Raw genomic sequence first — 26,329 nt, 5'->3', positions numbered from 1 at the left:
AACTTCAACTTCCGCGGAAACAAAATGACTCTTATTTCTCGGAGGATTTACATAACCAAGCCGTAATTTATTATGGCGGCTGGCGGGGTTTCGTGTTTATCAATCATTCGCATTTGCCGGTACCGGAGGTCGGGCGGAGTTTAAAGATCTGGTTATTGTGAGGTTAAATAAATGAGCACGGGAGGGGAAGGATTATCCTCCAAACTGTTAGCAACGAGTTTCCACACATGCTCAATTACACAAAAAAAAAAAGGCCATCTGGAAGCGAGCAGCTTTGCGTTTCATGTTGAAATCTTACTTTCCACATTGGGGTGTAATAATTTATGAGGCACAGCGGAGCCAATGTTTACGTGGCAGCCCCTTTTGGGTGCCAGAGAGTAAAACAGAAACTCCGGTGGATTTTTCTAAACAACTTTTTCAAAGCTCATTTGGGTTTCTTATTTTTCATACACACACACACACACTTGTGAATGTTTACAGTTTGGACGGAGAAAGTCAAATTTCTGTTCTACAGATTCCAAAAAATGTGCAGACAAAGTATTATATCATTTTGTATTGAAATGATGTCAAAAAAATTTTTTAAATCTGTAACTTTCAATGACAATATTAAGAGGGATCTGTATTTCTGTAAAGTCTACACACCCCGTGTTCATATTGCAGGTCAAAGTGGGCTCGATCCTGAAAAAAAAAAATGTTTCTTAAAGGGGCGGTCACCACATTGCCTCGGGCCAACCCTGCTGACAAAGACAGCAAAGCACCTTTTTCAGCACAACACCAGTTCGTTGATTTTTTCTCCTCAGGTCTAATTGTTACAGTTTTGCGGGACGTTAAAGATTTCAGCCGAAGGCTGTCCGTTGCTCCAGCGCGGAGCCCGAGCCTTCGGCCAAGCCGCTCGAGTTATTATTCCAATCGGCCGCAATATTGGATGTCAAATTCAGAGTCGCTCATAAAAGTCCGCAGTCAATACCATACGGTGAACTCCCGAGCAGCTTTCCACTTTTAGGGCATCGTACGCACTTAATGGAAAACACACGATCGGATTGAATGAGCGCCATAATTAGCCTGTAGTGCCAAAAGAAAAAGGCAATTTATCAAGTTTTATGATAACGCAAAGAAAAACAAACATTCATCAAAACGTGACATTCCGTTCCGCGAGCCGCCGGACAAACACTTTGGCGGACCGCTTTCTAAAAAGGCTTATTATGCTCGCCGACACGCACCACAAAAATGTTTTGATTCACGGCTGCGAGGCCATCGGTAGACAGCCCTCCAAAGTGTTTTTCCAGTGGCGCCGTCGCCCGCCTAATACGTTGCCACGTTCGATTTAGCAAGTTCACACAAAGCCCCCCCCAAAAAAATCTGATGAAATAAATCACCAGGGGGCGACATTTCAATGACGTTACCTTGATTTCAATCATAAGTCGTGACCTTAAATCACACCGTGTCCGCGTGTGCAAAGTAAAATATTTAACTGGTGTTCGCGATGTCATCATTGGCTCCGTTTTTGCGTTGCGTCTTTTTCCGTTTGTTGTTACGTTTTTGTTCGATTACGTCTTGGAAGACTAGATTGGAGATCAGGAGTGGAACGGGATCATCTGTGGTGTGCTGTGTTGAGATTATCGTAACTCACCACACAGTCCATTCAAAAGTAGAAAATGTCAGATTTTCTCTTAATCTTTGTGTAAATTAATTTCTTAAAGGGGACGTCCACCCTCAACAACAAAAAAAATTACAATAAAATGTATTTGCCTTCACTTGTCTAGACATGGCATTCTGATTAATATTGTGTTTGCGGAATATGAGTTAAACAGCAAAATGTTTTGTTTTTTTTTAGCCAGCTCAGGAGGCGGCCATTTTGTCACTTTTTGTCGAGTGAATATGACATCACATTTGCTCTAACAACTAATCACGACTAACCTGTTTTCTGAAACTGAGCCATGATTAGTTGTTGTCTGCGCCTGAGTAACTGTGATGTCATTTTCAGTCGACAGAAGTGACAAAATGGCCGCTCGCTGAGATGGTTGACTTTTACCGCTTGACTTATATTCCACAAATGCAACATTAACCATAATGTTGTCATTCGACGAGTGGGCCTACAAAAAAATTTGGGACTGACCGCCCCTTTAAGATTAAATGTGTGTACCAGTCCTAACATTTTTTTGTGGGAGGAAACCTGGAGAGAACGCAGGCAAATTCCATCCTTCAAAGTTCCAACCGGAGCCTTCTTCACGATGACGTTACATATTATTGTTTTATGAAACATGAAAAGTGGTTTTGAGTTGGGAAGGTTTAAAAATACCTCAAGTCAAAATATTAAGTACGTGGGAAGTAGATGAACTGTTTTGCTAATTCATTTACGGTTCAGTTGCTTTTTTTTTTTTTTTTTAACATAAGCCTAACCCTTTGTTGTCATACAGATTAATTTAAAAAAAACATTTGAAAAATTAATCACATTAAATTGCAAAAAAAAAAAAAAAAGCATTATTTTTCATAATTGTTCATCCCCCTCCTCAAATGTGAGGCAAACGTACGAAGCGCCGTGCTGCCTGAATCGCATAAGACGGTCCAGTTTTTCGGCACAAACCCGGAAGCGGAAACACGCTGATGAGAACAGCGTTTCATGAAGACGCATGATAGGAAATGCTAATTATAACCGACATGTCTGATCACATATTTTGAAAAGACCTCATGAGAAGACATTTGCGGAAGAAGCGCTTCGAGCCAAGCGTGTCACACGCAGCAGTCAGGTAGTCATTAGAGAGACAGATGGTGCTGCGGATGATTGGACTCTCCACTGACCTATTTGAAAGGGCTGTTTTTTTGTTTTTGTTTTTTTTAAACATCTCGACGACTACGCTGTGTGAAAGCGTAGTCAGAAATGCAAAATATGTTTCTTAATGGCAGTGAGATTCCGAAGCGGCTTGTCAATTACTCCCCAATAAAAGTTTCTTTTGACACAAAGCTGTATAAGCAACTTTTGCCGTCTTGTACGTGGGGAAAACGCAATTTCCCACACCGGGGATGGATGTCACGCAAAATGAAAACGTCAAAAGAAAGTAAAGCGTAACGGAGCTTTGAAAGGTAATAAAAGGGCCGGCGTAACATTCGATCAGGAAAAAAAAGGCAACGGCGTGAGGGAGTTTGGCGTGTGACAAAATGATGCCTCGCGTCTCGTCGTGGGATCTTGCATTGAAATCTGCTTCGTCTTTGGAGCGGTGACCGTCTTCGCGTTATTATTCTCCAGCGCAAGCTGATTATATGTTGAAAAATATGAAAAAAAAATTAAAAAACGACAAAACCAGCAGCCCCTCACAATGAGACTTGTGAAGCATCCGAATGAAATTGGGACGCCACCGAGAAAGAACCTGGCAAGCAAGCCAGGAACCAGCCGGAGTTTCGGGTTACTGAACACCGATTCGGTTTCATTTGGCCACATTTCGGATTTCAGGATGAAACGGGATGCGACACAAATGATGGCCGGCTGGATGCGGTCGGGGCGAATTATGGGTCACTTCTGATGTGGCTCCCAAAGCCTGCTGTCATCTGGAGGCCTTTCAAGGAAGTAAATTGCAGTAATATTTTGGCCACCGCCGATTAATCAGTCAGCCAATTTAATCGGTTGGTATTAGCTCTTTTAAAATTGGCAAAAATTGGTCTGATTATATGATTTATATCAGCCCGGGTCTTATAATATTGATTTTTTGCAGGGGATAAAGAAAAATTTTCCCGAGAATATTTTCATATTGTCTGTCCATGTGTTGCAGCACCATTTGTGTTCAAATCTCCATTGCTTGTAAAGGTAGCAGCAAAAAAATGTGGTGTGTGAATAATCTGCTCAAGTACAATAAAGTATTTGAAGTATTTGTACTCAGTTCCTGCCCACCACTGTTCCCCAGTCAGCGATTTGGCTCAAAGCACACCGAGGAAACTGCAGCGTTGAAAGGAGATGCCCGGTAACCATTGGCAACTGTGAGAAGAATCAGCACGAAATCATCGGTCGCATACTGTATCAGGTCGGTGGCCAAAAAACTGGATCAACAAGTCGTCTCCGCTGAAGCTCGTCCCTTCTTTTGGACGAAAATATCATTTCATGTAATTACGCTTACTTTCCAAAAATGAGCCAAGCCCGCATGTCGTCGGTCCAGATGGCGAGCGAAAGCTGTCGCGACCTTCGTACACTTTGCACAGGCGGCATGTGTTTTTTCCTTTTGTTTCGAAAATGTAGGCCTTGACACCTCAGGGCGGACGGAGGCGAGCGATCATCTACCGCAGTTATGTTTCTGTTGCCCTGACAGCAAAAGCGATGCAATCTGCAAACATATTTCCGAGACAGGAGCCATTTACATCACGCTTTTGTTAAAGTTAAAAAAAAAAAAAAAAAAAAATGGTCTCTCTCTTCATTGCACACGACCCCCTCACTCTCAAAGCTTCGGCATGAATTATGCATTCCCATTCAATATGTTGGCATCCGCAGAAAGCAACGGAACAGGACACTTCCTTTGCCAGTCCCAATCGTCAAGCCTTCTTCCTTGAGCTCCAAGCCTCATTTCATTATTTTGCCCTTAATTCAGGACGAAACGCAACCAATGAGTAGTGATGGGAAGATGAAGCTTCAAGTTTGCTTCATGAACCACTTGTTGTATTTTTGAGTCCTGTAGATGGCGCTGTTGCTTTAAAAAATGGTTGCAGCCCAATGTTGAACTGAAAGTGCCCCCTAGTGGAGGCCAAAAATACTACAAGTGGTTCATGAAGCCGATTTGAAGCTTCGTTTACTCATCACAACCAATGAGAGGACAGCGATCTGTTTTTGCAAATCTAGTTGAATTTACGTCGGGCAGCACGACCGACTCTGAAGGCCGAGTGCAGATTACATTCACATGCTGAAATTTGATTGGACAAAAAAAATAAAGATAAAGAACGCAGCCAAGAGAAATGCTAGAAAATGAATAAAATTGATTTTTTTTCCCAATGTTTGTGTGATTCATTTCTTTTCACTCTCTCATGGCATGACTGATGTTTACGTCTCGTTCAGCACTTTGAAAGCAACAATGGTTGTTTTTACTCGCTCCATCAATAAAGTTGGGTTGATTTCTGTGATGAAGTTGTCATTAGCAAACAGCTGTTGTCTGCGCATTAGCGCTCAGAATAATCCGGCGACGAAGGTCCACCGTGTGGCACGACTTGTCCTTGTAATTTGCCACAGACATGAAATATTACGTAAACGTACATCGCAATTATCGACAAAATATTTCGCTTTCAAACAATTTCAGCAAACAAGGTCAGCATTTCGTGAGAAGCGTAACGAAATCCGGAGCAGTTGGCAGCTCTGAAGTCATCGTTAAATATTGATTTATTTCTGTTTTTCAAATGTAGTTGAACATTTTACAATTTTAGGCATTCTTGTAAATAAAAATACAATTTTAAATCCCAACTGATATTATTTACATCTTGTAAAAAAAAAAAAGAAACTAAAAAGTTCATAAAAGCAAACTAGAATTGACCAGTGGATCGCAATTCATTTTTTGATAAAGTAGAAGAAAGACGATGACGAGTGACGGCAAGCGAACTCGCCGTGTCCATCCATCCACACTGTGCCAAACTCCGCCGGGATTTATTATCCTCCTCAGTGTGACAAAGTTCCAAACTCTCCGGCAACCTCTCGTCCAATTAAAAATCATTTCTTCAGGAATGGAATAACACTTCATCAAATAATTTGATCGTTTTTTTTCCTCGCAGTCGATTAAGGGACTCTCGTGACCGGCCATCCCGAGGACTACCAAACATTTTTTTTTTTTCTCACTCGGTGTACCTTGTCTGCTTTTCCACAAAGCGTGAAGCCAGCAGAAGCCCAGAAGGGCAGGAAGCTCGACGCAAGACCACTTAATGGGCGAGCGTGCGGCTCCACGGCTCCTATTAGAGGGGCGGGATGGAGGAAGCGAACGAGACGCCAGCGAGCATCCTTCAAAAAGTTGCTCGTGTTGCGTAAGGTCAAACAAGAACAATTGGAGCAATAAATGAATCCAGTACAAAATGAGACGAGGTGAGCAGAATTCTTCATTGGGCTCACTTTGCATTGGGATGAGGTGTAAAACAAAAACACAAATTCCAAGCAGGATCATTTACATTCACTTGGAACAACGAAAGCCTGTGTTTCATTCTTTACTGGGTTGCAAACAACTTTTCTTTTACTTGGAGTACTTCAAACTAGGATTAGGGTTTCAAAGTAGGGTTTCAAATTAGGGTTAGGGTTTCAAAGTAGGGTTTCAAATTACGGTTAGGGTTTCAAAGTAGGGTTTCAAATTAGGGTTAGGGTTTCAAATTACGGTTAGGGTTTCAAACTAGGGTTTCAAATTAGGGTTAGGGTTTCAAAGTAGGGTTTCAAATTAGGGTTAGGGTTTCAAAGTAGGGTTTCAAATTAGGGTTAGGGTTTCAAAGTAGGGTTTCAAATTACGGTTAGGGTTTCAAACTAGGGTTTCAAATTAGGGTTAGGGTTTCAAAGTAGGGTTTCAAATTACGGTTAGGGTTTCAAAGTAGGGTTTCAAATTAGGGTTAGGGTTTCAAAGTAGGGTTTCAAATTAGGGTTAGGGTTTCAAACTAGGGTTTCAAATTACGGTTAGGGTTTCAAACTAGGGTTTCAAATTAGGGTTAGGGTTTCAAAGTAGGGTTTCAAATTACGGTTAGGGTTTCAAAGTAGGGTTTCAAATTAGGGTTAGGGTTTCAAAGTAGGGTTTCAAATTACGGTTAGGGTTTCAAACTAGGGTTTCAAATTAGGGTTAGGGTTTCAAATTACGGTTAGGGTTTCAAAGTAGGGTTTCAAATTAGGGTTAGGGTTTCAAATTACGGTTAGGGTTTCAAACTAGGGTTTCAAATTAGGGTTAGGGTTTCAAAGTAGGGTTTCAAATTAGGGTTAGGGTTTCAAAGTAGGGTTTCAAATTAGGGTTAGGGTTTCAAAGTAGGGTTTCAAATTAGGGTTAGGGTTTCAAAGTAGGGTTTCAAATTACGGTTAGGGTTTCAAACTAGGGTTTCAAATTAGGGTTAGGGTTTCAAAGTAGGGTTTCAAATTACGGTTAGGGTTTCAAAGTAGGGTTTCAAATTAGGGTTAGGGTTTCAAATTACGGTTAGGGTTTCAAACTAGGGTTTCAAATTAGGGTTAGGGTTTCAAAGTAGGGTTTCAAATTAGGGTTAGGGTTTCAAATTAGGGTTAGGGTTTCAAAGTAGGGTTTCAAATTACGGTTAGGGTTTCAAACTAGGGTTTCAAATTAGGGTTAGGGTTTCAAAGTAGGGTTTCAAATTACGGTTAGGGTTTCAAAGTAGGGTTTCAAATTAGGGTTAGGGTTTCAAATTACGGTTAGGGTTTCAAACTAGGGTTTCAAATTAGGGTTAGGGTTTCAAAGTAGGGTTTCAAATTAGGGTTAGGGTTTCAAAGTAGGGTTTCAAATTACGGTTAGGGTTTCAAACTAGGGTTTCAAATTAGGGTTAGGGTTTCAAAGTAGGGTTTCAAATTACGGTTAGGGTTTCAAAGTCGGGTTTCAAATTAGGGTTAGGGTTTCAAAGTAGGGTTTCAAATTACGGTTAGGGTTTCAAACTAGGGTTTCAAATTAGGGTTAGGGTTTCAAAGTAGGGTTTCAAATTAGGGTTAGGGTTTCAAATTACGGTTAGGGTTTCAAACTAGGGTTTCAAATTAGGGTTAGGGTTTCAAAGTAGGGTTTCAAATTAGGGTTAGGGTTTCAAAGTAGGGTTTCAAATTAGGGTTAGGGTTTCAAAGTAGGGTTTCAAATTACGGTTAGGGTTTCAAACTAGGGTTTCAAATTAGGGTTAGGGTTTCAAAGTAGGGTTTCAAATTACGGTTAGGGTTTCAAAGTAGGGTTTCAAATTAGGGTTAGGGTTTCAAATTACGGTTAGGGTTTCAAACTAGGGTTTCAAATTAGGGTTAGGGTTTCAAAGTAGGGTTTCAAATTAGGGTTAGGGTTTCAAAGTAGGGTTTCAAATTAGGGTTAGGGTTTCAAAGTAGGGTTTCAAATTAGGGTTAGGGTTTCAAATTACGGTTAGGGTTTCAAACTAGGGTTTCAAATTAGGGTTAGGGTTTCAAAGTAGGGTTTCAAATTAGGGTTAGGGTTTCAAAGTAGGGTTTCAAATTAGGGTTAGGGTTTCAAAGTAGGGTTTCAAATTACGGTTAGGGTTTCAAACTAGGGTTTCAAATTAGAGTTAGGATTTTAAAGTAGGGTTTCAAATTACGGTTAGGGTTTCAAAGTAGGGTTTCAAATTAGGGTTAGGGTTTCAAATTACGGTTAGGGTTTCAAACTAGGGTTTCAAATTAGGGTTAGGGTTTCAAAGTAGGGTTTCAAATTAGGGTTAGGGTTTCAAAGTAGGGTTTCAAATTAGGGTTAGGGTTTCAAAGTAGGGTTTCAAATTACGGTTAGGGTTTCAAAGTAGGGTTAGGGTTTCAAAGTAGGGTTTCAAATTACGGTTAGGGTTTCAAACTAGGGTTTCAAATTAGGGTTAGGGTTTCAAAGTAGGGTTTCAAATTACGGTTAGGGTTTCAAAGTAGGGTTTCAAATTAGGGTTAGGGTTTCAAATTACGGTTAGGGTTTCAAACTAGGGTTTCAAATTAGGGATAGGGTTTCAAAGTAGGGTTTCAAATTAGGGTTAGGGTTTCAAAGTAGGGTTTCAAATTAGGGTTAGGGTTTCAAACTAGGGTTTCAAATTGGGGTTAGGGTTTCAAAGTAGGGTTTCAAATTACGGTTAGGGTTTCAAAGTAGGGTTTCAAATTAGGGTTAGGGTTTCAAATTACGGTTAGGGTTTCAAACTAGGGTTTCAAATTAGGGTTAGGGTTTCAAAGTAGGGTTTCAAATTAGGGTTAGGGTTTCAAAGTAGGGTTTCAAATTAGGGTTAGGGTTTCAAAGTAGGGTTTCAAATTACGGTTAGGGTTTCAAACTAGGGTTTCAAATTAGGGTTAGGGTTTCAAAGTAGGGTTTCAAATTACGGTTAGGGTTTCAAAGTCGGGTTTCAAATTACGGTTAGGGTTTCAAAGTCGGGTTTCAAATTAGGGTTAGGGTTTCAAAGTAGGGTTTCAAATTACGGTTAGGGTTTCAAACTAGGGTTTCAAATTAGGGTTAGGGTTTCAAAGTAGGGTTTCAAATTAGGGTTAGGGTTTCAAATTACGGTTAGGGTTTCAAACTAGGGTTTCAAATTAGGGTTAGGGTTTCAAAGTAGGGTTTCAAATTAGGGTTAGGGTTTCAAAGTAGGGTTAGGGTTTCAAAGTAGGGTTTCAAATTAGGGTTAGGGTTTCAAAGTAGGGTTTCAAATTAGGGTTAGGGTTTCAAAGTAGGGTTTCAAATTAGTGTTAGGGTTTCCAAGTAGGGTTTCAAATTAGGGTTAGGGTTTCAAACTAGGGTTTGAAATTAGGGCTAGGGTTTCCAAGTAGGGTTTCAAACTAGGGTTAGGGTTTCAAACTAGAGTTTCCAATTAGGGTTAGGGTTTCAAAGTAGGGTTTCAAATTAGGGTTAGGGTTTCAAAGTAGGGTTTCAAATTAGTGTTAGGGTTTCCAAGTAGGGTTTCAAATTAGGGTTAGGGTTTCAAACTAGGGTTTGAAATTAGGGTTAGGGTTTCAAAGTAGGGTTTCAAATTACGGTTAGGGTTTCAAAGTAGGGTTTCAAATTAGGGTTAGGGTTTCAAATTACGGTTAGGGTTTCAAACTAGGGTTTCAAATTAGGGTTAGGGTTTCAAAGTAGGGTTTCAAATTAGGGTTAGGGTTTCAAAGTAGGGTTTCAAATTAGGGTTAGGGTTTCAAAGTAGGGTTTCAAATTACGGTTAGGGTTTCAAACTAGGGTTTCAAATTAGGGTTAGGGTTTCAAAGTAGGGTTTCAAATTACGGTTAGGGTTTCAAAGTAGGGTTTCAAATTAGGGTTAGGGTTTCAAAGTAGGGTTTCAAATTAGGGTTAGGGTTTCAAACTAGGGTTTCAAATTACGGTTAGGGTTTCAAACTAGGGTTTCAAATTAGGGTTAGGGTTTCAAAGTAGGGTTTCAAATTACGGTTAGGGTTTCAAAGTAGGGTTTCAAATTAGGGTTAGGGTTTCAAAGTAGGGTTTCAAATTACGGTTAGGGTTTCAAACTAGGGTTTCAAATTAGGGTTAGGGTTTCAAATTACGGTTAGGGTTTCAAAGTAGGGTTTCAAATTAGGGTTAGGGTTTCAAATTACGGTTAGGGTTTCAAACTAGGGTTTCAAATTAGGGTTAGGGTTTCAAAGTAGGGTTTCAAATTAGGGTTAGGGTTTCAAAGTAGGGTTTCAAATTAGGGTTAGGGTTTCAAAGTAGGGTTTCAAATTAGGGTTAGGGTTTCAAAGTAGGGTTTCAAATTACGGTTAGGGTTTCAAACTAGGGTTTCAAATTAGGGTTAGGGTTTCAAAGTAGGGTTTCAAATTACGGTTAGGGTTTCAAAGTAGGGTTTCAAATTAGGGTTAGGGTTTCAAATTACGGTTAGGGTTTCAAACTAGGGTTTCAAATTAGGGTTAGGGTTTCAAAGTAGGGTTTCAAATTAGGGTTAGGGTTTCAAATTAGGGTTAGGGTTTCAAAGTAGGGTTTCAAATTACGGTTAGGGTTTCAAACTAGGGTTTCAAATTAGGGTTAGGGTTTCAAAGTAGGGTTTCAAATTACGGTTAGGGTTTCAAAGTAGGGTTTCAAATTAGGGTTAGGGTTTCAAATTACGGTTAGGGTTTCAAACTAGGGTTTCAAATTAGGGTTAGGGTTTCAAAGTAGGGTTTCAAATTAGGGTTAGGGTTTCAAAGTAGGGTTTCAAATTACGGTTAGGGTTTCAAACTAGGGTTTCAAATTAGGGTTAGGGTTTCAAAGTAGGGTTTCAAATTACGGTTAGGGTTTCAAAGTCGGGTTTCAAATTAGGGTTAGGGTTTCAAAGTAGGGTTTCAAATTACGGTTAGGGTTTCAAACTAGGGTTTCAAATTAGGGTTAGGGTTTCAAAGTAGGGTTTCAAATTAGGGTTAGGGTTTCAAATTACGGTTAGGGTTTCAAACTAGGGTTTCAAATTAGGGTTAGGGTTTCAAAGTAGGGTTTCAAATTAGGGTTAGGGTTTCAAAGTAGGGTTTCAAATTAGGGTTAGGGTTTCAAAGTAGGGTTTCAAATTACGGTTAGGGTTTCAAACTAGGGTTTCAAATTAGGGTTAGGGTTTCAAAGTAGGGTTTCAAATTACGGTTAGGGTTTCAAAGTAGGGTTTCAAATTAGGGTTAGGGTTTCAAATTACGGTTAGGGTTTCAAACTAGGGTTTCAAATTAGGGTTAGGGTTTCAAAGTAGGGTTTCAAATTAGGGTTAGGGTTTCAAAGTAGGGTTTCAAATTAGGGTTAGGGTTTCAAAGTAGGGTTTCAAATTAGGGTTAGGGTTTCAAATTACGGTTAGGGTTTCAAACTAGGGTTTCAAATTAGGGTTAGGGTTTCAAAGTAGGGTTTCAAATTAGGGTTAGGGTTTCAAAGTAGGGTTTCAAATTAGGGTTAGGGTTTCAAAGTAGGGTTTCAAATTACGGTTAGGGTTTCAAACTAGGGTTTCAAATTAGAGTTAGGATTTTAAAGTAGGGTTTCAAATTACGGTTAGGGTTTCAAAGTAGGGTTTCAAATTAGGGTTAGGGTTTCAAATTACGGTTAGGGTTTCAAACTAGGGTTTCAAATTAGGGTTAGGGTTTCAAAGTAGGGTTTCAAATTAGGGTTAGGGTTTCAAAGTAGGGTTTCAAATTAGGGTTAGGGTTTCAAAGTAGGGTTTCAAATTACGGTTAGGGTTTCAAAGTAGGGTTAGGGTTTCAAAGTAGGGTTTCAAATTACGGTTAGGGTTTCAAACTAGGGTTTCAAATTAGGGTTAGGGTTTCAAAGTAGGGTTTCAAATTACGGTTAGGGTTTCAAAGTAGGGTTTCAAATTAGGGTTAGGGTTTCAAATTACGGTTAGGGTTTCAAACTAGGGTTTCAAATTAGGGATAGGGTTTCAAAGTAGGGTTTCAAATTAGGGTTAGGGTTTCAAAGTAGGGTTTCAAATTAGGGTTAGGGTTTCAAACTAGGGTTTCAAATTGGGGTTAGGGTTTCAAAGTAGGGTTTCAAATTACGGTTAGGGTTTCAAAGTAGGGTTTCAAATTAGGGTTAGGGTTTCAAATTACGGTTAGGGTTTCAAACTAGGGTTTCAAATTAGGGTTAGGGTTTCAAAGTAGGGTTTCAAATTAGGGTTAGGGTTTCAAAGTAGGGTTTCAAATTAGGGTTAGGGTTTCAAAGTAGGGTTTCAAATTACGGTTAGGGTTTCAAACTAGGGTTTCAAATTAGGGTTAGGGTTTCAAAGTAGGGTTTCAAATTACGGTTAGGGTTTCAAAGTCGGGTTTCAAATTACGGTTAGGGTTTCAAAGTCGGGTTTCAAATTAGGGTTAGGGTTTCAAAGTAGGGTTTCAAATTACGGTTAGGGTTTCAAACTAGGGTTTCAAATTAGGGTTAGGGTTTCAAAGTAGGGTTTCAAATTAGGGTTAGGGTTTCAAATTACGGTTAGGGTTTCAAACTAGGGTTTCAAATTAGGGTTAGGGTTTCAAAGTAGGGTTTCAAATTAGGGTTAGGGTTTCAAAGTAGGGTTAGGGTTTCAAAGTAGGGTTTCAAATTAGGGTTAGGGTTTCAAAGTAGGGTTTCAAATTAGGGTTAGGGTTTCAAAGTAGGGTTTCAAATTAGTGTTAGGGTTTCCAAGTAGGGTTTCAAATTAGGGTTAGGGTTTCAAACTAGGGTTTGAAATTAGGGCTAGGGTTTCCAAGTAGGGTTTCAAACTAGGGTTAGGGTTTCAAACTAGAGTTTCCAATTAGGGTTAGGGTTTCAAAGTAGGGTTTCAAATTAGGGTTAGGGTTTCAAAGTAGGGTTTCAAATTAGTGTTAGGGTTTCCAAGTAGGGTTTCAAATTAGGGTTAGGGTTTCAAACTAGGGTTTGAAATTAGGGCTAGGGTTTCCAAGTAGGGTTTCAAACTAGGGTTAGGGTTTCAAACTAGAGTTTCCAATTAGGGTTAGGGTTTCAAAGTAGGGTTTCAAATTAGGGTTAGGGTTTCAAAGTAGGGTTTCAAATTAGGGTTAGGGTTTCAAAGTAGGGTTTCAAATTAGGGTTAGGGTTTCAAACTAGAGTTTCAAATTAGGGTTAGGGTTTCAAAGTAGGGTTTCAAATTAGGGTTAGGGTTTCCAAGTAGGGTTTCAAATTAGGGTTAGGGTTTCAAACTAGGGTTTGAAATTAGGGCTAGGGTTTCCAAGTAGGGTTTCAAATTAGGGTTAGGGTTTCAAACTAGAGTTTCCAATTAGGGTTAGGGTTTCAAAGTAGGGTTTCAAATTAGGGTTAGGGTTTCAAAGTAGGGTTTCAAATTAGGGTTAGGGTTTCAAATTAGGGTTAGGGTTTCAAACTAGGGTTTGAAATTAGGGCTAGGGTTTCCAAGTAGGGTTTCAAATTAGGGTTAGGGTTTCAAACTAGAGTTTCCAATTAGGGTTAGGGTTTCAAAGTAGGGTTTCAAATTAGGGTTAGGGTTTCAAAGTAGGGTTTCAAATTAGGGTTAGGGTTTCAAACTAGGGTTTGAAATTAGGGCTAGGGTTTCCAAGTAGGGTTTCAAATTAGGGTTAGGGTTTCAAACTAGAGTTTCCAATTAGGGTTAGGGTTTCAAATTAGGGTTAGGGTTTCAAATTAGGGTTAGGGTTTCAAAGTAAGGTTTCAAATTAGGGTTAGGGTTTCAAACTAGGGTTAGGGTTTCAAAGTAGGGTTTCAAATTAGGGTTAGGGTTTCAAAGTAGGGTTTCCAATTAGGGTTAGGGTTTCAAAGTAGGGTTTGGGTTTCAAACTAGGGTTTCAAATTAGGGTTAGGGTTTCAAATTAGGGTTAGGGTTTCAAATTAGGGTTAGGGTTTCAAAGTAAGATTTCAAATTAGGGTTAGGGTTTCAAAGTAGGGTTTCAAATTAGGGTTAGGGTTTCAAACTAGGGTTTCAAATTAGGGTTAGGGTTTCAAATTAGGGTTAGGGTTTCAAAGTAAGGTTTCAATTTAGGGTTAGGGTTTCAAAGTAGGGTTTCACATTAGGATTAGGTTTTGAAAGTAAGGTTTCAAACTACGGTTTCAATGTAGGACTAGGCTGTCAAAGTCGGATTTCTTTCTTTACCATGTTCCTGTCATGTCTGACAAGCACGTTTCAAATGCAAAAGTTTTTAACCAGAGTACACACATGAACCCGTTTAGCGCTGCAAAGTGCTGGCTCATGTTTGCCTTCACTTGGCTGTGCTCCAAACTCACCCAGGGGGAAGATGAACTCAAATTTCCCTCGAGTGAGAATCCTCCAGAGACGCGGCGCCGCCGAGACCGAGCTTGTGCTGCTGCCTTAATTGGGATGCATCGGACTGACGCTGACAAAATGCTTCTGACAGATTCTGTTCAATGGTTTGTTTGCAAAATTGCTGTGGAGGGGGGGGGGCATGTTCACGAAATATAATTCATCCAAACACAACATAACATAACAACGCCTTGCCGTTATGTTAACTCATTCACTGCCATTGACGGATATCGACGCCAAAATTCATTTTTTACCTGGACTGGCAGCGAATGAGTTCATATGATGCGAACGTAATCCTTCAACTTGATCTTTGTGCGACTTGACTTTCATCAATAAATTTCGTCTGGTTTGCGTTCACGGTGTCCCATCATCAATCAAAGAAAAGAAAAGCGAAAATGTGGATCTATTTTGCTGCGCGTGTCTTCGGAACGTGGCTTTCACTCCGTGGACGTCGATAGAGCTAATCTGGTTTCGAAATTGTCCATTATCTTTTATTCTCGGTTTCAAAACACTGCTTTGCCCCCATTGAATCAATAACACTTTTTCCACAGCTCGGGTTAAAAGAAAAAAAAAAAAAAAAAAAAAGAAGCCCTTCAGCATGTTGAATTTTAAACGGGATTACCAACGCATGCGGTATTTATATTTTTCTAAAAAAGGAAAAGATAACCTCAATAGTGTGGTGCTAACTGTCAATCATTTGCTTCTACAGAACGGCTTTTATGTGAAACAATCCCAATGATGTTTTTTTTCCTAGCAACAAATTGACAGATTTAAATGTCACTGAAACATGGCAGGCATTGAATTGCCGTTTCAATTCTACTTTGCGTCGTTGTAAAGATCCTCTCGGCTTCTAATAAGCCCCATTGAAATGTCGCTGACTTCATTGTCTCCGAGATGATCTCATTGTAAAAATATTCATTGGCACACGCCGGGCGAGGTGAAGTGAAATCGAGCCACGGGGGGTAATTACGCGCTACGCTTTAAAACGGTTTCAGACGCTAATTACGGCTCGCGCTGATATCTGCCGAATCAAAAAGTGGATGTTGAGCGCAAGCTTGTAGAACGTCCAGAGCAAAAGACTAAAGACGGCAAAGATTTAAAAAAAAATTTTTTTTTTACTGGGCTGGTCGTGAAGGACTTAAGCAGCAATTGTTTGAAAGTTTATAGCTACCGTAACATCTAAGCTAATGCCTGTTAGCTCGTCAAAGGCGATTGGCATTACAGGTTAGCATTACGCTGGCGGACTTTTGTTCGATGATATTAAATGGTTCGCTTGAACGTTAAATGTACGATGTTTCATTTTCTTGCTTTAATTTCTGTTTTGCGTTGCGGCGTCGTGTCTGTTTAAGTCTCAAGTTGTTTGAATGTTTTATAGCAGCGCTAATATCGATGCTAATTTCTCTGGTCGAGCGTGCTTGGCGTTATCGGTTTTGTTTTTGATATTAAACGCTTTGGGTGAACTTTTTGAGAGTTTGGGCTGTTATGTATGTTTTTTTTCTGTCTCTGATAGCAAAAATTTTATTTTTTTATGGCGCTGTCTACATAAAGTTAGCGTGCTATCATACCAGCTCGCGAATAAACATAAACTTAAAAATATTTCGCACTGAGCGCCATTCTCTTGTTCCACTTCAGTTTTTCTTGTCATTCTTAGATTTGAGTTTTGAGTCCTCTTCAACTGTCTAACATTTTCAATGAACAATTCCCCAGACTTGATTACGCCGACCGCCTTCCATTTTTTTTCAAAACACAATTCGGCATTTCTGCTGACTTAGAACGCAATCAAAAGCCTGTAACCGTATCTTCAAATGCTGTAACGCAGCGCCGGGGATGCGTGACTTATTCGACATGAAATCAATATCAACAAGTCAATTTCACTTGCGCTTTCATTCGCTTTTGTTTGGATTCTCCATCTGACGTGTCATGCGAGAGCAAATAATTGATTTGCAAAGCCGGGAAAAGAAAGAACAGATCATGTTACCCAGCGCCATCAACCAACGCCATCCATAAATGCGTCGGATATGATGACACGTTTAATATTGTGAGCAAGATTAAAAAGAAAGTACAAGTACTTGCATTGAATATCAACTGACGATAATTGATGCTGACATCTTGCGCTTGCCATAAATGTGATATTTTAATCAAATATTGTTAGCCTTGGGAAAATGAAGCTTCAAATTTGCTTCATGAACCACTTGTTGTATTTTGGAGTCCTGTAGATGGCGCTGTTGCTTTAAAAAAAAATGGCAAGTCAGCCCAATGTTAAAATGAGAGTGCCATCTAGTGGAGTCCCAAAATACTACAACTGGTTCATGAAGCAGATTTGAAGCTTCATTTACCCCGTCACTAACTCACGGGCAGAGATTTTTTACGACTGTAAAAATCCTTCGGCACTGAGTAGCTGAGAGAGGAGCTCAAGTAGAGGACAGTTGACAGTACGATGTGCAAAGAGAAAGCATGAGAAAAAGTTATATAAAAAAATATATGTAAGGTTTGAGAATTGTAGAGTGTCATTTTTTCTAATTAGAAAAAAAATATTTTGGAGAGGCTGAACCGGATTAACGACATTTCAATTCATTTTAATGGGAATGATGATTTCAGAGTGTCTTGAGTTACGGACATTAACACGGAGCAGATTGAATTCATATCTCAAGACAACAATGTACGTGTTTGTTGCTGGTTATTAAAGTCCGCTTAGACTTCAACAGGTTAATTTCCACTCCGTTTTGTCGACCAAAATGCGCTGACCCGAGTTCTGGATTCGGTCTCTCGGCGCCGCCCGGCCGACGCCCACTACTCCTCGCAGAGTTCAATGCATAAAACACATTCCCGTGTGTCCTCAGCAACTCTTTTTTTTCCCATTCATCCTTAAAGATGAATGATTTGGTTAAGTCATGTTTCTTTAATGGCGTAAAGACTTTAAATGCCGTTTACCTTCCACGATCATTTCCTCTGCGACACGTGCTTTAATATGCAGAATATGTTTTGATAAATATTCTTTTAATCTTTGGGTCCGGAAGTTGTTCGCAGCTGCTGGGAATGTATTTTCGGGACACGGCCCGCGGGCCAAAGCAATCATGCCCCGCAAGAACTGCAAAACGAGATTAGCTTGAAAAATACATTGTTTAAAAAATAAATAAATAAAAAGAGAGAAAAAAATGCCTTTGGCTACGTGTGAAGAGAAGGAAAATGCGAGCAACAGACTTTTATCAAGAGTGGAGAAAAACACATCTTGCTGCGTTCACTATTTAGTTTGGCTTTCTTTTATGACTTGAATTCCCTTTATTGACAAAGTAATATAAGAGCACTCGCAAGGAGTAAAAAAAAAAAAAAAAAAATGTGCAAAATGCTGCTTTCCATGAAGTCAATATCACCCGCACTTAAGTCTCAATTTTGTGGCCATTCTCGATCACGCGACAGAAAATGATTGTGTTTTTCAAAGCATGGAAACAAGAGACATCACGTGACAACACCGACTGGGCCGAAGCATCTGCGACAATCACTGACTTAAGATTGTGAACACGACTAGGAAAAAGCAAAAGAGGCCTTGATTCCCAGAACTCCGCGGGGAGAAAGAAAGAGCAAATGAAAAAAAAAAAAAAAAAAAAAAAACCCTTGAGGGACTGATTCAGTGTTGAGATTTGTATCGACACCTTCAGCTAAAATACTTCTTTTCAACTCGCGTTCACACTAAACGCTCTTTCAAGCGGAAAGGTGCTTTTCGGTACACGGGCAACACTCGAGCACAAACAGTTTGCGGCGCGGCTCTTATCCCTCTGAGCCAATTCTGATCGGTTTCCTTCAGACTCGACTTCAACAAATCGCCAAGGGATTTTTCAGCACTATCAATGCTTGGCAGGCGGTGTGCGCCACTGATGGGTGTCACCTTCACACGCGGCGTCCCGAGGCTTCCGCGGCAAAGTGTGTGCGCGTGCGTGCGTGCGTGTGCGTGTTTGGTATTTACAGCGCTGAGATCATTGAAATGTCATCATATTCTCATCAAAAGGATAACATTATTCGATCGCGCCGGCTAATGAGGCGCGGGATACGGTATCAAATTTGGCCCATTGTCGAGATCGCGCTTCGTTGATGACGTCACCGCGTTAGTGTCCGCAATGAAAATGTTAAAAACGTGATCACACCCGCAGACAGACAGAGAAAATGATTTTACTCATTCGTGCGACATTCTCTCACACTCCCTCCCCGTTTTTGGATTTCGTCCACTTGGCACACGGCGCTCTGGATGACACAGGCAAAAAAAAAAAATACAAATGAAAAATAACAATAAAAAAAAAAATACGGGTATGGAAAAGCACTTGCTCCATTTACAAAGCTAAGACAGGAGCCGAAGCTGGAAGGCGAGAGTGAACACTTAACACGTACCCGCTACTCTAAAGTGTGACGAAAGTGACGAGTGCAAAGTAGGCACTCTTCATGAATTATAAGAAGTGGACACATTGTTCCTTTTGTCAGCATGATTTCTGCTCACATTTTATCTGTCAGCGTTTCACGGCTTGGCCTGACCCGTCAGTCTAGCGTATGCTCTGTCTCCATGAAAGCACATTTGTTGGTAGGGCTGTGCCATTAAATTATTAAATCAAAATTCAATTACGATGAGGCTTTTTGCACTCAACGATGACAAAATTGCATCGTATATATATAAATATATATATAATGCTCAATAAGGTAGTTTGCGCTTGCTAGCTGCCTCATGTCACCATTTATCACGCTAACTCCATCGTCTGCAATTGTTTATGAGTTGCCCTTTCCAGAAAAAGTCAAGTGTGAATACTGCTCTTTGCCTGATTTTCTTTTCCCGTCAGTCCCAAAATGCTGACGTTCTATCTCCAGCAAGCACCCGTTGCACATCACGCCGCGTCGCAGTTCCTCCGCCAAGCTAGCATATTTGACGAGTTAAGAGAGCGAAGGTTCTGGTTGCATTCATCCCGCGGCGCGCCTGCCTGTCGCGTCTCACCAAATGAGCGTCATTATGCACCTGCATGAGATGACGATTGCGGCACTTATGCCATGAGAATGAAATGACATCTTGACTGGAAACGGTTATTACGTTTGCCATTGTCAGCGTGCGTTACTTTTGTGACGGTGATGTGAGACCTGTTGGGTCGCATTGTGTGCCAACTTCTGTCATCAACCGGAATAAAGACGGCGTCATTTAATAATAATAATATCGTCCAAACAAGAGAATGTGAAATTGAAGAACTGTTTCGAAAGCTTTTGGTTCTCACACTTAAAGAAAACTGAGTTTGTGAAGTTTGGGTTCAGATTGGGTTACTTTTGCCCAAGATTAGGTTCAGTATTTTGACCCAGCAGATTGGATTTTGGCGAGCTGGTCGCCATTTCTGACACGTGTGTTGTGGAGGTGAAGTAAATTGAATGAAAAAGTCTTAGAAAATAGTGTCGGCTGCTGAACGGCTCAGTGGGTAACACAGCTGACTTCGGGGGTCACCATTACAACCCGTCCAAGAGACACAGAAAATAAAGACCGACCGATGGAGACGGAGCGGAGAACCCGAACAAGTCGCCCCGATTTCCTCGGATGAAAAGAAAAAAAAAACATAAAGGAAGGGTGAGGGGAAAAACAAATAAGGGGGGCACAGCGTGGGACTGGAAAAAAAAACAAAAAAAATTCTGTAACACGAATGCCACATGAACAGGCGATGGTAACCCGTTTCTTGGTAGATTCAACTCAACACTATGGGTCGGTTTTACCCCAATCTTGACTAATGATGGACGGATACGCTTTTTTTTCAGGGCAGATACTGATTTTTAGAAGTCATAGAGGCCGCGAACCGATATTTCAAGCCGATATTCATTGGTTGAAAAAACGGGGGTAAAATGGTGACAAAATTTCGAAAAATAGCGACTCCAAACCTTGATTTAATTTAATTGCCTTTAAGCACCTGTTTATTCAACAACTTTAATGATTTACAACATCTTCAAGCTTTTTTTTTTTTTGGTCTTAGAAAATAGACAACTTTGTTTTAAAAGTCAAACAAAAAGTACAATCGGCTTCTGCAGGCAGGGCCACCAGCACACCTCAGCAGAGAGAGAAAGACAAAATAAACCAGCTTATAATTTATCGGCCTTGAAAGTTAAAAAGAAGCCAATGCCGATAATCGGTCCGGCCGATAATCGGTCCATCACTAATCTTGACCCAACATAAATCATTCCCAACAGCTCTTCGTATCGAAAAATAAACAATGTTTCATGTTTTTCCAGTGGACCGGGTAACAATATGGCATATTCATCCGAGCCATGTGTGCCATCGCTCACGTGTTGTGACAACTGGGGGGGTTGAAATAAGGGGACGGGACTCCACGGGGATGAATTCCTGCTGGCAAAGGCACCGCTAATTTATACAATGATCACATACTGCGTCCCACGAAAATGTGCAAGTCGAACTCAAGGCTATCATTTCCAAACAGCCTGTGCTGAATCGGCAGAACAAAAAAATGATGGTGTTGTTATTAGCTTCACGATAATCTTTTGTCTTTGTGTACAAAGTGACTTCATATGGTGCGCGAAAGGCTACTTGCGATGAGAATCGAAAAAAAAAAAAATGAAAGGACGGCAGCTTGAGGCCTTCAAGCATGAACTTGTTTTATTCATCATAGACTGATAAAAGATTTACCATCTCGGCATAGATTTTTGCGTCAGCCCCTCACCCCCTTGGGGATCGTTGGTCCTCCAAATGTCCAAGTTGGCTTTTGAGGAGAAGAAGAAATCAGATCAGTTGTACGCTTCCAGGCTGGTCCAGCGTCAGCCAGAACGCGTTCAAGGATCGCATCACAGCTCAACTGTGGACGCCGTGGAGACGTAGCGAGCCAATTTGACTGAAGAAATATTTTGGCCCATAAATAGCAAGAGGGCAAAATCCTTCTCATTGCTTGAGTGACTGCTTATTTGATTACGCTTGGAGTTATTATTATCATCATTTCCCTTTCTAGGGCATAATCAACAAAAACTAATTAATTTCTCAAGATAATAAATCATTTACTCCGAGTCTGTTTTCTCTCTGAGATCTGTGGTATGTCAGATGAGCAAAATAAAAGTACAACGAGAAGAACTGGAGGCGTGCAATTGAACGCATTTGCATACATTTGATTTGAACGTGGGCCTCAAGTTCAAAATTTCCACATTGCAGTAATTGTACAAATATTTGTGTAGCATTATCATCATCACGTTCGATAAATTATGCAGTGAAACATGGCACCTGAGTTCCTCATGCGTCAGATTAAGAACCATAATATGATTCCTGGCTGTAACAAATGCAATACCAAAACGAACCACTAGTTGCGCAGTCCACTTGAATGAATGTTCATCTACAAAAAAAAAAAAAAGAGTCAAGTATGACAATTACAAATGAAAAAGAATGTCCAAAGTTTGCCATCATTTCACTCTTGACAAGGAAGATAAAGTGCAAAATCATAAAAAGACAAAATCGATATTAACTAATTTGCTACTTACGTTTTGTAAAACGCCCACCAGTGGGATGACAACAAACACGCAATAAGCACGTTCATACGTGAGCGGCAGACGGCCACAACTCACACTGAGTCACTCAACACAAAGACCGTTAACAGCCAGCCAAATGTGTGCTCTCATTCCTTGACGCCCACGTCACTCACCGGACAAGCCCCGCCTTTGGAAGCCATCCACGCTCAAAAGCACAGATTCTACACTAGATTGGATCGTCGCTAAAATACTCAATTCTAAAAATTCTTGGAACATACCGCCATGTGTTGTCATTATCTAATCTTATGCATGGCATCTGTAGAGCTGAAGATTACAAATGAGAGTGAAGAGAAAGTCTTGCTACAAGAGTAAAAAAAAAAAAAACGTGACCACTGATGAGAAGAGAGAAGTGGAAAGTTAGCGAGAAGTTGGACAGAATTTTAAAGTGGACTTACTCCACGAGGGACCAAAACAGAGAAAATTGACTTTTTCGCCAGCCAGTCGAAAGGCACATGGAGTCAGACAACCGTTCGCACGCACATTCACACTTTGTGTATGGATGATTTAGAGCTGTGTGTGAGTGTGTGATAGATTAGATAGTCAATAAACCTAACATGCAGCTTTTAAAAACATGCGAGGAGGTCGGATTACGCACAAAAAAAAAAGCACAAGAAGAAGAGCAAACTGCGTACAGATAGACCGGATTCAAACCCAGACACTGTGACTGAAACAGCAGCAATCGCGTTAACCTTACGTGCCCTCACGCCACCGTTGACTCCATTCCGACTTGGTAATTTAATTAAGCCTATTTAGAAAGAGTGAAAAAAAAAAAAAAAACGTACGTAAAAGAAGCTGTGAGGCAAATGCAATGCAGCCCAAATTGCCTTTTAATTTGTGCTATTCAAGAGCGCTCGCTTCATCTGTACTGTAGCCTTAATTTTAGCTTTGGCTTCTAACTGAAGCAGAAAACGCTGCCAGAGTCCCATCATGAATTGAACAAGTCATTGTAGCAGCTGTGCAGGAGGCTCCGAATGACTAAAGCACAGAATAGAAACAGAAATGGTAAATGGATTTTTAGGGGGGGAAGAAAAACAGCTGACATAACGCTTCAATGCATTTCCACACGTGGGATGAATACTATTATTCTAAAAAAAAATAAAAAAATCTTGTCATTCAAATTGGTTTAGATTTGCTGCAAAAGCCACAACATGACTCTAATTATGTCCATACGAAGCAGACTGCATCTGTTCAGTATTGGGCCATTGGACTGCCACTGACGATTGCGTTAGTGTTTTTTTGTTTTGATTTTGGAACGTCTCTTTCCAGAGAAGAAGCGTCCAGCATCAAGCAAAAGATCAAAGATATAATCTGATGATGAGGGATCTCGGTTTTAATCATTTATAGGGAGAAGAGGCAAAACAGAACAACACAAAAGCTAAAATATTGGGCATCTAAAAACATAACAATACTCAAAAGTACACATATTATAATAATAATAATAGTTTTAGATTTTTTTTTTATTCATTAATTTTTCATTTGTTTTTTTAGTGTGTATTTGTTAGTTATTGTAACGAATTGGGCTATCAGTTATCTGTTCTTGTGTTGACATTTGTGTTTTGCTGAGTTGTGTTGTTTCCGACTTTCTTGAATGCATCACGCGACTCACAGGACGTCAGGTGTGTGCGCGAGAGAGAGAGAGAGAGAGAGAGAGAGAGAGAGAGAGACAGAGAGAGAGAGAGAAAGAGAAAGAGAAGAGAGAGAGAGAGAGAGAGAGAGAGAGAGAGAGAGAGAGAGAGAGAGAGAGAGAGAGAGAGAGAGAGAGAGAGATCCGTTGCGCAGATGACTGAGCGAGTTTCCCGGAGTTGTGATCGGATACGGCCAACAGAGACGTTTTGTAAGAATAAAAACGAGAATTTAATGACGGTCTCACGGCTGTCTTTTATAGACGCTACATTATTATTAGTTTTGACTTTTACGAAAATACCGTGTTTCAGTTTAGTTTCCATTAGTTTTAGTATTGTTTTTTTTTTTTAACACAAAGGCAACATGGCATCCACGTTCCTTTTTGTATATTCGCCAGATTCTATTTTCTTCTTCATCTCTTACCTATGTACTCCTCTCACATAGTCCCTAGCGTTTAGCCTAAGACAACGCATTCCTGAAATGTCTCTCTTAAAGGCTACTTTTAAAGGAAACACGTGGCAAGACTGTAAAAACAATTGGTGGTGGTGTTTTGAAAAATAATTTGTTCAAATATTTTCCTCAGAATTCCAAGATGTAAAATGGCATTATCAAGAATCAGCACTCAGCATCAACGAGTACACAAATGCAAAGTACTGCTATGTTGCTGTTGTGTATAAACGGCACCACTTTGGAATAAAAGGGGGGGGGGCAATGCGGGGGACACTCAACCAGGTGAGCAACACTGACTAAACACAGACGCATGACACTTGAACCGAGGATTACTGCGTTAAACTCTCTTAACTAATTACACCTTGCGGAAATGTGATTAGCGCAGCCAGAGTACAGACACCAACAGAGACGGTTATAACATGTGCGTAAGATCAACGGCTAACAAAATCAAGAGGAGACTCTTGAAGATAGACAGCAAGTCTGGCTTTGGACCTTCATCCCCGTTCAGCCAGATGGAGCAGTAATCAAAAACGGCCATGTGGCTCAACAGGGAAAGTAGATTAGCCAGTGATCCAGGTACTGATGTGAAATTCTCCAGCAACGGGAAGGAGGAAATAGCGCGTCACTCTCGGGATCTACTGCTTTCTTTCAATGGGTGGATGCTGAGTAACGAGGGGCATGAGAATCTAGGATATTGATTGATCGCAGCGACAACGTTGTTGTAAAGTGTATTGTTGTGAGGCAAAAATAACGTTGCATAATATTGAACTTCATAAAAATATACAGCAATGACATAATTTAATGTAGACTTAAAATAAATCGTTTTAGTCAGACTGCTTTGAGTAGCCATTGTGCTATGCTTTCTGGTGTGCTCGCCTTGGCCACATGGGGGCAGTATAAAACAGACACACGGATATATAGTTCAATGAGAAGTCTCAACTCCTCTCAGCTCATCAGTACAGCACTAATATTAGTCAACGGTGACAGGATTTTGTACATTTCTGTGACTTCTTATAAACAGAGAACTAAAGAGGTTTGTTCATTTCAATATCGCAAGATATTAATGCAGAACACTAATGTGTGAAACAGTGAACAGCACTCACAGTCGGGAGGGGGGGGTAGATTTATTATTAATAGTATTATTGTACTCATTATAATCCCTTAAGGGGAAATTCAACCATCCATCCATTATCTGTTCCGCTTATCCCCCTTATGGTCTTGAGTGAGCTGCAGCCTTTCCCTGCTGACTTTATACATCATGCATGTTTTTGGAACACTCTGATTAAAAAAAAGCCATAAAAGCACGGTGACAACACGCAATTCCAGTTTTGAACTCTCAACCTCAAGTGCTACCCACCAATTTGATAGAAATGATTCACAACGTATGCTCGGAAATCAACACCTATTCGCATGACATCATTTCAGACGGAATGAAGAGAAAGGTCTGCTAAAGTTTTCATCGTGATTTCGTTCAACTTTCAACATCGCTCATTAGTCTGCTCCAAAGCGACTCGTTTCATGAAGTGCACCGAGATGCTGACAGCCTTTCCCACGCAGCATCGGTGGGACGGAGCCAAGTGCACATCAATGACAATAGGGCAATTCAAATGGAAACTAAAATATATCACAGTGCGCGTGGGAAACTCCCGTGGAAATGTCCTCAGACAGCAAGGACATTTCACACGGCGAGAGGGCGGGAAAAAATCCCCCCAAAGTAGGAGCATGGCACAATGCGACGGTAAAGCGAGCATGTTTAGCCGTTGCCTACCTCAGCCCATCGCGGCTCCATCCATTCCACAGTTCGCCTCATCCTGGACACACACAGCAGCATCCTGCAGCGCGCTTATCACGCTGACAAAAACACGATTGTGAGCTGCACTTGTGTTGACGAAGACGGCGTCGACCAACCGGCGCGGAGAGCCGCAGAGTGCTCGGCCAATCGGCTCGCGGTATCATCGGCAAAGGCCCGCCCACAGGCGGAATCAGACAGCAAGCTAGATTGACGACGTGCTTGTTTGCCCACCTTTTTAATAATGCACAGCTTCAACAAATAGATTAAAGCGACACGCAATGTAAGGTTGTTGTCACCGCTGACATTTTTTTCTTTCTTTAACGGAAGAAGCTATTTAAGTGGCTATTTTTTTTTAAATCAAATTAAATTTTATTGTCGAAATTTCAAATGTGTTTGGCTGAGCAGGGGAAAACCTTTCAAAATTTGACATCACATCATGTCAAATTCCTGTTTACTTACATTCCTGAAGAAGCGGAAAATGTTCAAGTAGGCAGCATTTCAGTAGTCGGCTTTCTATTTTTGAGATTCTGTGTTTGAATCTGTCAGTGTTTACATTTTCAAATGATTACATTGACAACATTCATAGAAAATCACAATGACCCAACAAAATCGAGCAAT

General features: G+C 40.5%; 1 protein-coding gene across 1 annotated transcript in view; it reads right to left on the bottom strand.

Moving 5' to 3' along the window:
- b3galt1b (beta-1,3-galactosyltransferase 1b) overlaps positions 1-25,827 on the bottom strand; it is a 31,540-nt gene extending 5,713 nt beyond the window's left edge. Inside the window, exon 1 of the mRNA XM_088315799.1 lies at positions 25,688-25,827. The gene's annotated coding sequence lies outside the window, so the exon portion shown is untranslated. The remainder of the gene's footprint in view (positions 1-25,687) is intronic.
- Positions 25,828-26,329: the final 502 nt, after the last annotated feature.

The sequence above is a fragment of the Idiotropiscis lumnitzeri genome, chromosome 14 (genome assembly GCF_059441095.1).
Source record: "Idiotropiscis lumnitzeri isolate Australia: NSW breed Sydney's pygmy pipehorse chromosome 14, RoL_Ilum_1.0, whole genome shotgun sequence".
NCBI lineage: Eukaryota > Metazoa > Chordata > Actinopteri > Syngnathiformes > Syngnathidae > Idiotropiscis > Idiotropiscis lumnitzeri.
Note: the sequence above shows the minus strand (reverse complement) of the source record. Positions and strands in the feature narration are given on the sequence as shown.